The sequence below is a fragment of the Oncorhynchus masou genome, chromosome 16 (genome assembly GCF_036934945.1).
Source record: "Oncorhynchus masou masou isolate Uvic2021 chromosome 16, UVic_Omas_1.1, whole genome shotgun sequence".
NCBI lineage: Eukaryota > Metazoa > Chordata > Actinopteri > Salmoniformes > Salmonidae > Oncorhynchus > Oncorhynchus masou.
The window spans coordinates 35,298,897-35,311,109 of NC_088227.1; the positions used below are offsets into that span (position 1 = coordinate 35,298,897).

The 12,213-nt window shown below is 42.7% G+C and overlaps 1 non-coding gene across 1 annotated transcript; it reads left to right on the forward strand.

Annotated features, from left to right (window-relative positions):
• The first annotated feature begins 9,864 nt into the window (after positions 1–9,864).
• Positions 9,865–9,940, forward strand: trnaa-ugc (transfer RNA alanine (anticodon UGC)). The gene has a single exon. It is a non-coding gene; the product is annotated as a tRNA-Ala (tRNA).
• Positions 9,941–12,213: the final 2,273 nt, after the last annotated feature.

The following is a 12,213-nucleotide window of genomic DNA, read 5'->3' on the forward strand; positions in this document are numbered from 1 at the left end:
ACAACGACTCAATGACTTATCATTCTGATGACACTGACATGATCGTTGGCATGAATATTTACTCTTGAGAAATGTACTAAGGATTTTTAGTGACTGACTAGCTTTAGAAACATATATATTGTATATTGCAGTTTGTACAAATTGTTCTGAGAAATGCACTTATTATTTTGCACAAGTTAGGGATGATGTGAAAAATGCACTTATTATTTTGCACAAGTTAGGGATGATGTGAAAAATGCACTTATTATTTTGCACAAGTTAGGGATGATGTGAAAAATGCACCAAAGCGACTGAGAAAAACTGTAAAAAAAACACAGGCAGAGTAACCATCGATTTCAGCTTGTTTGAAACCGTTTCAGAGAATCATTCACCCGTTCATTTTCCTGAGGCTTCAAATTCGATTGAACATGATCTTACGAACGTGTGTCAATAACTGCTAAATAGGTGAACTTGTGAAAGTCATAACGGTAAAGACCTGGCAGTCGGTATGGCATCAGTAACCCATCTCATGCTGCAGAGTCACCTCCAGATGCCAGCAAACGGATATTGAGCAATGGAAGAACCATTCTGGAGGAAGTAAGATGGGTTTCCTGGGATCTCAGTGGAAAACCGTCATTACGTCTCAAAAAACATTAGTTACCAATCAACACCTTTAGGTCTGGAATAACATTAGTTACCAATCAACACTGTTAGGTCTGGAATAACATTAGTTACCAATCAACACTGTTAGGTCTGGAATAACATTAGTTACCAATCAACACCGTTAGGTCAGGAATAACATCAGTTACCAATCAACACCTTTAGGTCTGGAATAACATTAGTTACCAATCAACACAGTTAGGTCTGGAATAACATCAGTTACCAATCAACACCGTTAGGTCTGGAATAACATCAGTTACCAATCAACATCGTTAGGTCTGGAATAACATTAGTTACCAATCAACACCGTTAGGTCTGGAATAACATTAGTTACCAATCAACACCGTTAGGTCTGGAATAACATCAGTTACCAATCAACACCTTTAGGTCTGGAATAACATTAGTTACCAATCAATACCGTTAGGTCTGGAATAACATTAGTTACCAATCAACACCGTTAGGTCTGGAATAACATCAGTTACCAATCAACACCTTTAGGTCTGGAATAACATTAGTTACCAATCAACACCGTTAGGTCTGGAATAACATCAGTTACCAATCAACACCGTTAGGTCTGGAATAACATCAGTTACCAATCAACATCGTTAGGTCTGGAATAACATTAGTTACCAATCAACACCGTTAGATCTGGAATAACATTAGTTACCAATCAACACCGTTAGGTCTGGAATAACATTAGTTACCAATCAACACCGTTAGGTCTGGAATAACATTAGTTACCAATCAACACCGTTAGGTCTGGAATAACATCAGTTACCAATCAACACCGTTAGGTCTGGAATAACATCAGTTACCAATCAACATCGTTAGGTCTGGAATAACATCAGTTACCAATCAACACCGTTAGGTCTGGAATAACATAAATTACCAATCAACACCGTTAGGTCTGGAATAACATCAGTTACCAATCAACGCCGTTAGGTCTGGAATAACATCAGTTACCAATCAATGCCGTTAAGTCTGCAATAACATCAGTTACCGACCAACGGCGTTACGTCTGGAAAAACATAAGATACCATTCAACACCGTAAACTCTGCAACAACATCCGTTGCTGACCTACACATCTAGGTCTGGAATAACATCAGTTACCGACCAGTTACCAATCAATGCCGTTAAGTCTGGAAAAACATTAATTGATGACCAACACCGTTAGGTCTGGATTAACATCAGTTCCCGACCAACGCCATTAAGTCTGGAATGACATTAGTTGATGACTAACACTGTTAAGTCTGGAAAAACATCAGTTACCGACCAACACCATTAAATCTGAAATAACATTAGTTGATGACCAACAATGTTAAGTCTGCAATAACATCAGGTACTGATCAATCAGGTTAGGTCTGGAAGAACATTAGTTCCCGACCAACACCGTTAGGTCTGGAATAACATCAGTAACCGACAAACACTGTGAAGTCTGCAATAACATCAGGTACTGATCAATCAGGTTAGGTCTGGAAGAACATTAGTTCCCGACCAACACCGTTAGGTCTGGAATAACATCAGTAACCGACAAACACCGTGAAGTCTGCAATAACATCAGGTACTGATCAACAATAACGTCAGGTACTGATCAACACTGTTAGGTCTGGAATAACTTCAGTTACAGACCAGTTACAGTCCCTCAGAATGGAGAACATGGAACATTGGCATCTGTTTCTTCAATGAGCATGTGTAACCCACCAGGATTTGAACCTAGGTCTCATACATGGCACTGAACTGGGGTAGTATGTTGAGCTAAAGCCTGGACATTATATCAGGGAGAGAACAGAAGTTGTCACTACTTCTTCGGAAGTCGGTTCCTCTCCTTGTTCGGACGGTGTTCGGCGGTCGACGTCACCGGTCTTCTAGACATCGCCGATCCATTTTTAATTTTCCATTTGTTTTGTCTTGTTTTCCCACACACCTGGTTTTCATTCCCTCATTATGTGTTGTGTATTTAACCCTCTGTTCGCCCCATGTCTTTGTGTGGTATTGTGTGTTGTAAGTGCTTGTGCACATTTGTTGTCTAGTGCGCAACAGGTTTTGTACCGGTTCTTTATTATTATGGATGCCGGTGTTTATATATCAGACACACATCCGGATCAGACACACATCCGGATCGCTCTTTGGCATTCATAGTGGGGGTGGTATGCCACCGAAGCTCCACTCCTGTGCCTTCTTCTCGAGGAAGCTCAGCAAAACTATGACGTGGGGGACCGGGAGCTATTGGCTGTCATCAAGACTTTGAAGGCGTGGAGATATTGGCTAAACACCCTTTTCTCATCTGGACTGACCACCGCAATCTGGAGTACATCTGGGCGGCAAGGAGACTGAACCCTTGCCAGGCAAGGTGGACCATGTCTTTCACCCGTTTTGTTTTTGACCCTTTCCTACAGACCACATTCCCAGAACGTGAAGGCAGACGCACTGTTCTGGCTGTGTGACACAGAGGAGCGGCCCATGGAACCCACCCCCATACTCCCGGCCTCCTGCCTGGTGGCGCCGGTAGTGTGGGAGCTGGACACGGACATTGAGCAGGCACTACGTGCAGAGCCCACTCCCCTCCAGTGTCCCGCTGGGCGTCTGTACGTTCCATCAGCTGTCTGTGACCGTTTGATCCATCGGTCGGACGGTGCGCTGTCTAAGTGGGAAGTGCTGGTGGCCCACTTTGGCTAAGGTTGTGAGGGTTTATGTTTCCTCCTGCTTGGTGTGGGCACAGTGTAAGGCTCCTAGGCACCTGCCCAAAGGTAAGTTACACCCCTTATCTGTTCCACAACGGCCTTGGGGACACTTGTCGGTGGATTTCCTTACCGATCTACCTCCCTCACAGGGTAACACCACAATCCTGGTTGTTTCGGACCGTTTTTCTAAGTCCTGCTGTCTCCTCCCGCTGCCCGGTCTCCCAACGGCCCTACAGACTGTGGAGGCCTTGTTTACACACGTCTTCCGGCACTACGGGGTGCCTGAGAACATAGTGTCTGATCGGAGTCCCCAGTTCACTTCGAGGGTCTGGAGGGCGTTCATAGAACGTCTGTGGGCGTTCATAGAACGTCTGTGGGTCTCGATCAGCCTTACCTCAGGTTTTCACCCCGAGAGTAACGGGCAGGTGGAGAGAGTTAACCTGTTGAGTGTAGGGGGGCAGGTTTTTTTAATGTTTGGATGAAAAACGAATCCAAATAAACTGCCTATTTCTCAGGCCCAGAATCTAGAATATGCATAAAATTGTCAGATTATGATAGAAAACACTCCAAAGCTGTCAAAATATTGTCTGTGAGTATAACTGATATTGCAGGTGAAAACCTGAGGAAAATCCAACAAGGAAGTGCCTAAGAGAAATTAATCTCCCTGTTCCATTGCATGCCTTCCCTCCATTTAAAGGGATATCAACCAGATTCCTTTCCCTATGGCTTTAGTCTTTAGACATAGTTTCAGGCTTTTATTCTAAAAAATGAACGAGAAGGATCACATCACGTCAGTGGATGGCTGGGTGCCAGCAGAGTTTTGCATGCGCAACAGCTTGGAGCAGACATTTTCTCTCTCTCCTATTGAAAAAGCTACGGTCCGGTTGAAATGTTATCGATTATTTATTGTAAAAACAACATGAGGATTGATTATAAAAACGTTTGACATGTTTCTACGAACTTTACTGATACTCTTTGGAATTTTCATCTGCCCGTCATGACCTGCACGAGCCTGTGGATTTCTGAACATAACGAGCCAACCAAATGGAGGTTTTTGGATATAAAAAGTATCTTTATCGAACAAAAGGAACATTTATTGTGTAACTGGGAGTCTCGTGAGTGCAAACATCCGAAAATCATCAAAGGTAAGCGATTCATTTTATTGCTTTTCTGACTTTCGTGACCAATCTACTTTGCTGCTAGCTGTTTGTAATGTTTTGTCTGCTGAGAAAGCGGCCTCTACGTCATCAGGCTGCTGATTATCCCACACACCAGTCACCATCGTCAAGCGCACCAGCGCCTCGTGACACTTACCTGGACTCCATCACCTCCTTGATTATCTTCACTATATCTGTCACTCCCCTTGGTTCTTTCCTCGGGTGTTATTGATTCTGTTTCATGTCAGTGCATTGTCTGTGGTTCGTGGTTATTGTTTTGTATATTGATTAAAACACTCACTCCCTGTACTTGCTTCCTGACTATAAGCACACATCGTTACTATAACATGATGAGAATGAAGGATAGAGCAAGAATTAAAAGATCATTTTTCTATGCTGATATCTTCTTTTTTGTGTGTCTTTTAAAACAATCTTTGAGACAAAAAATAAGTCTGTGAGTGTGAGACAAAAATAAATCCTGTAGCTTAAACATCACTGCTACTTCAGCCAGGTGTTGGTGTAAAGCCAATGAAATGAATACATTGTGGAAGGTTTGTCCAGAGTCATACGTCAATGGGGTAGAGTGCCTGGTGTAAATTGCTACCTGTCAACATCGAATGACGCACCCATCGGTGCCTTGTGGGTGAAGTGTGAGGGAGGCAGCGATTCTGGCCTCTAGTATGGAGGTGTTGTGTTGATCCCTGCAGGTTAAAATAGCTTGGGATACCGCCGCCTAGACCTGCTAGACTTTCTGTTAGTGGGAAAGCTCTTAGCAGGAGAACACCAGAGAAAACTATGATTGGCTGGCACATTATTTGAGTTAAACCTCCTGTAATCTAAAGCAATATTCACCTGCTTTCATGGTGTGAGGATTCACTCCTTTGGGAAGACTACAGTTACCCAAATACATATCCATTGGGGGAGGAGGTGAAACAGGTTTGTTCTGTAAAACGCATCAACAAATTCACAAAATTATTAGTAACGTTCTCATAGTTGAAAAACAACAGTCGTAAATACTGATTTAAATTGACGTGTGTTCAAGTGAATAGCTCAGCCTTGGGAATGGGACTTGTGTCAACCCATCTGTGTAGGTTTGGAACCCAGACAATCTGAAGAAGAAGATATTAAACACAATGTGAATCAAGAAACAGAAAAACAACCACTAATGTATCTCTATAGAATATAGATAACAGCTTTCTTCCAGAATCCTGCTTTTCATTTGGTTGATTAAGCTTATTCTGATGAACCTCTGAAGAAGCAGCTGAGCCAGCCTCCACTGTTTGGTGTGTTCTATACTGGGTGTGCTGGGCGGCTGATAGGGTGCCAGAGTTGTCATGGAGGGTTGTCATGGAGGGTTGGCACGGAGGGTTGGTCTCCGGGTGTTCCGGCTTGGTGACAGTCATCATAGAAGGGTCCACACGTATCTGACAGGTGCAACAAACACTAACCAGAAAATAATCACCCACAACTCAAAATGGGAAAACACGCTACCTAAGTATGGCTCTCAATCAGAGACAACGATAGACAGCTGCCTCTGATTGAGAACCATACCAGGCCAAACACATAGAAAAAGAAAACCTAGACCTACAACATAGAATACCCACCCACATCGCACCCTGAACAAACTAAAAATAGAAACCTACAAAGCAATCTACGGTCAGGGCGTGACACTTATTCTAAATTGGAATAAATAAATCAAACTCCACATCAATCTACACACAATACCCCATAATAATGATGTAATAACTGGTTTTTAGAATGATCTCATTTACATAGGTATTTAGATCCTTTGCTATGAGGATCAAAATTGAACTCAGGTTCATCCTGTTTCCAGTGATCATCCTTGAGATGTTTCTACAACTTGATTGGAGTCCACCTGTGGAAACTTCAATTGATTGGACATGAATTGGAAAGGCACACACCACTCTACATAAGGTCCCACAGATGACAGTGCATGGCACAGAAAAAACCAAGCCATGAGGTCAAAGGAATTGTCCATAGAGGTCCGAGACAGGATTGTGTCGAGGCACAGATCTGTGGAAGGGCACCAAAAATGTCTGGCGCATTGAAGGTCCCCAAGAAAACAGTGTCCTCCATCATTCTTAAATGGAAGAAGATTGGAACCACCACCTCCAAGAGCTGAGCAATCGGGTGAGAAGGGCCTTGGTCAGGGAGGTAACCAAGAACCCAATGGTCACTCTGACTGAGCTCCAGAGTTCCTCTGTGGAGATGAGACAACCACTCATCATTGAGGACTTCAAGCCACTCCTCAGTAAAATGCACATGACAGCCCGCAGGGAGTTTGCCAAAAGGCACCTAAAGGACTCTCAGAACATGAGAAACAAGATTCTCTGGTCTGATGAAACCAAGATTGAACTCTTTGGCCTGAATGTCAAGCATCACGTCTGGAGGAAACCTGGCATCATCCCTACGGTGAAGCATGGTGGTGACAGCATTGTGCTGTGTGGATGTTTTTCAGCAGCAGGGACTTGGAGACTAGTCAGGATCGAGGGAATGATGAACGGAGCAAAGTACAGAGAGATCCTTGATGAAAAACTGCTCCAAAGCACTCAGGACCTCAAACGGGGGCAAAGGTTTACCTTCCAACAGGATAATGACCCTAAACACACAGCCAAGACAACGCAGGAGTGGCTTCGCGACAGGTCTCTGAAAGTCCTCGAGGGGCCCTGCCAGAGCCAGGACTTGAACGCGATCTAATATTTCTGGAGAGACCTGAAAATAGTTGTGTAGGGACGCTCCCCGTCCAACCTGACAGAGCTTGAGAGGATCTGCAAAGAATGGGAGAAACTCCCCAAATACAGGTGTGCCAAGCTTGTAGCGTCATACCCATGAAGACTCAAGGCTGTAATCGCTGCCGAAGGTTCTCAACAAAGTACTGATTAACCTGCCTAGAAACGGGGTTCCGCTAGCGCACAGCCAATGAAATCCCCTCGCCAACAGCCAATGAAATTGCAGGGCGCCAAATTCAATCAACAGATATCTCATAATTCAAATTTCTCAAACATACAAGTATTAGACACACTTTTAAAGATAAAATTCTCCTTAATCCAACCACAGTGTCCGATTTCAAAAATACTTTTCGGTGAAAGCAGAACATGTTAGGTCAGCAACAAGTCACAGAAAGCATTTTCCAACCAAAGAGAGGAGTCACAAAAATCAGAAATAGAGATAAAATGAATCACTAACCTTTGATATTCTTCATCAGATGACACTCCCGGGACAACATGTTACACAATACATGTATGTTTTGTTCGATCAAGTTTATATTTATATCCAAAAACCTCAGTTTACATTTGGCTTTGCCTCCAAAACATCCCGTGAATTTGCAGAGAGCCACATCAATTTACAGAAATACTCACAATAAACATTGATAAAAGATACAAGTGTTATTCACAGAATTAAAGATAATCTTCTCCTTAATGCAACCGCTGTGTCAGATTTTTTTTTTTACTTTACGGAAAAAGCAAACCATGCAATAATCTGAGTACGGCGCTCAGAGACCAACCCAACCCCAAAAGATATTCGCCATGTTGGAGTCAACAGAAGTCAGAAATAGCATTATAAATATTCCCTTACCTTTGATGATCTTCATCAGAATGCACTCCCATGAATCCCAGTTCCACAATAAATGTTTGGTTTGTTCCATAAAGTTCATCATTTATGTCCAAATATTTCCTTTTTGTTGGCGCGTTTAGCCCAGTATTCCAAATTCATGATCACTAAGGGCAGACGAAAAGTCCAAAAGTTCCATTACAGTCAAACGAAGTATAGAATCAATCTTTAGGATGTTCTTAACAAAAATCTTCAATAATGTTCCAACCAGAGAATTCCTTTGTCTTCAGAAATGCAATGGACCAGAGCTCGCTGTTGGTCAGCTCGTGGCTCTCTGGGAGAGACCTTACTCAATCCCCTCTATGGCCCCCACTTCACAGTAGAGCATCAAACAAGGTTCTAAAGACTGTTGACATCGAGTGGAAGCCTTAGGAAGTGCAATATGACCCCATAGACACTGTGTATTCAATAGGCCAAGAGTTGAAAAACTACAAACCTCAGATTTCCCACTTCCTGGTTGGATTTTTTTTCTCAGGTTTTCGCCTGACATATGAATTCTGTTTTACTCACAGACATCATTCAAACAGTTGTAGAAACTTCAGAGTGTTTTCTATCCAAATCTACTAATAATATGCATATATTAGCAAATGGGACTGAGTAGCAGGCAGTTTACTCTGGGCACGCTTTTAATCCAAACCTGAGAGACAACTACTACCTGAGAGACTACTACTATCTGAGAGACTACTACTACCTGAGAGACTACTACCTGAGAGACTACTACTACCTGAGAGACTACTACTACCTGAGAGACTACTACCTGAGAGACTACAACCTGGGAGACTACTACTACCTGAGAGACTACTACCCGAGAGACTACTACCCGAGAGACTACTACTACCTGAGAGACTACTACTACCTGAGAGACTCCTACTATCTGAGAGACTAATACTACCTGAGAGACTATTAATACCTGAGAGACTACTACTATCTGAGAGACTACTACTACCTGAGAGACTACTACTATCTGATAGACTACAACTACCTGAGAGACTACTACTATCTGAGAGACTACTACTACCTGAGAGACTACTACTACCTGAGAGACTACTACTTTCTGATAGACTACTACTACCTGAGAGACTATTACTATCTGAGAGACTACTACTACCTGAGAGACTACTACTACCTGAGAGATTACTACTACCTGAGAGACTCCTACTATCTGAGAGACTACTACTACCTGAGAGACTACTACTACCTGAGAGACTACTACTATCTGAGAGACTACTACTACCTGAGAGACTACTACTATCTGATAGACTACAACTACCTGAGAGACTACTACTATCTGAGAGACTACTACTACCTGAGAGACTACTACTACCTGAGAGACTACTACTATCTGAGAGACTACTACTACCTGAGAGACTACTACTACCTGAGAGACTACTATTACCTGAGAGACTCCTACTATATGAGAGACTACTACTACCTGAGAGACTCCTACTATATGAGAGACTACTACTACCTGAGAGACTCCTACTATCTGATAGACTACTACTACCTGAGAGACTACTACTATCTGAGAGACTACTACTACCTGAGAGACTGCTACTACCTGAGAGACTACTACCTGAGAGACTCCTTCTATCTGAGAGACTACTACTATCTGATAGACTACTACTACCTGAGAGACTACTACTACCTGAGAGACTACTACTATCTGAGAGACTACTACTACCTGAGAGACTACTACTACCTGAGAGACTACTACTATATGAGAGACTACTACTACCTGAGAGACTACTACAAGGGTCCTGTGTGGCTCAGTCGGTAGAGCATGGCGCTTGCAACGCCAAGCGTCGTGGGTTCGATTCCCACTGGGACCACCCATATGTAAAAGTAGTGGCCCCAGCCGACTTGTAAGTCGCTTTGGACAAAAGCGTCTGCTAAATGGGATATATTATTATTATATATACTATCTGAGAGACTACTACTACCTGAGAGACTGCTACTACCTGAGAGACTACTACCTGAGAGACTCCTTCTATCTGAGAGACTACTACTATCTGATAGACTACTACTACCTGAGAGACTACTACTACCTGAGAGACTACTACTATCTGAGAGACTACTACTACCTGAGAGACTGCTACTACCTGAGAGACTACTACTATCTGAGAGACTACTACTACCTGAGAGACTGCTACTACCTGAGAGACTACTACCTGAGAGACTCCTTCTATCTGATAGACTACTACTACCTGATAGACTACTACTACCTGAGAGACTACTACTACCTGAGAGACTACTACTACCTGAGAGACTACTACTACCTGAGAGACGCCACTCTACATCTCAATAAACTGGCCCTGCATGGTATTCAGCTTCCCCTGCATTAGGTTCATTGCCTACTGCTAGTTGTTTACCTGTCTGTGGGCCCTCTGCATCATCTCATCACCTTGCAGACATCAGGAGGGTTTATCAGACGGAGAATAATTAAGAGACTTGGACCATCTTTAGGATTCTTTCTCACCCAATTCTCATTTCATTGGAAATGCACCTCAGTGCAGATGTTACATGTGTTATGTAGAAAAACCTTACCCTAATATGGGTCCACCATGGAATGATACTATACAATCATTGGGATGTCTACCTGCTCATGGCTTACTGATGGAGGAACATGAGCAAGATTTCAGGACAAAGCCTTCGTTTACCAATGATATGTTCATCACACCACAACTATTGAACTGTACATATGAAGTCAATCCTTACTCCATTGGTGGTTGTTCATAGAGGACTTTTGGGAAAGTTGGCAGAATTTTGCAACCTAACATCAGACCAATCAGAAGCGCAGTGTATAAATAGTTACCTCGAGGAGCGTTATCCATGGTTTGCTTTCTCAGATAAAGCCAATTTAGTGATACACAAGCCTTCAGGCAACTTTCTATCTTGTGCCTGGATAATGGAACCACATTACTAGAATAAGATTATATTTCTATGGATGGAACATCAGAGGTATCCCTTCGTATTATGGCATCATAATCATAACTGCATCACCAATAGTTAAATCTAGGTCATCAATGTCATAGCAACCAAAGACTCTTCTGTTGATTGTGACATAATCAATTAATAGTTCCATACAATTCCATATCATGTTGAATTCAGATTGAATAAGTAACTTGTAGAATACTTAAACTATTGCCTACAATCCTATGAGGATTAAATGTCCAATGCCAGAATCATGACACAGGACAGCACAAGGTCTAATGGAACACTGAGTATCAGGCATTTACACAGCGGAACTTTAAGATACATTCTAAAATCCACAAACTCAATACATAGAGCCACAAAATGTGCATGTTCTAAAATCTCCTGAAACTAAATACATAGAGCCTAAAAATGTGCACGTGTACAGAGCCATCTTTGTTACACTAGCAATCTATAGTATAGTCTTTGCTGCACATTTGCCTCCAACTCTGTTTTAGGCCCATCAATGTCTTAAAGAAATGTCATGACTAAACAACTGAATAAGTTCCTCTATAAATAGACCTGCAGCACATTACAGTTAGTGGATAGATATTGGGTTGAATTACAGTATTTTAGGGCATCACAGATTCCAGTTGGTGACCTGGATAATGTGGCTGCTGTTGGAATCCTCCTGGTCCTCCTCCTATGGAACAGGACCCAGCTGACCTCAATACATGTCATTATCATATCACAGTGTCCTCTTGGCATGATGCAGACATATCACTGTGTATATGTTGTGTCACTGCTATGGAACACAGTCTAAAGGCGTGCCACATGCTAGCCCACTGGGAGCAGCATACAGTCAAGTGTTGTTGCTGTATGTTGACACCAAAACATCCCCAATGGGCCCCCATGAATCCCCCATCACGACACACACTTATCACCGACAGATACAATTTGCACACTCACACATATACACACATATACACACGCACACACATGCACACACACACGCACACACACGCACACACACATTGTAGTGGCTGTGTGATGAGGATGCCGTGTCTCTCATAGAAAGCAGCAGGGTACGATGTGCCTCTAATCCTTTGTTATTAATTGTGTCTTAAACAAGCGGCGCCTACTCAGTCCTCCTGGTGTCAGCAGCACCCAGAGTATCCATGGAAACTGCAGG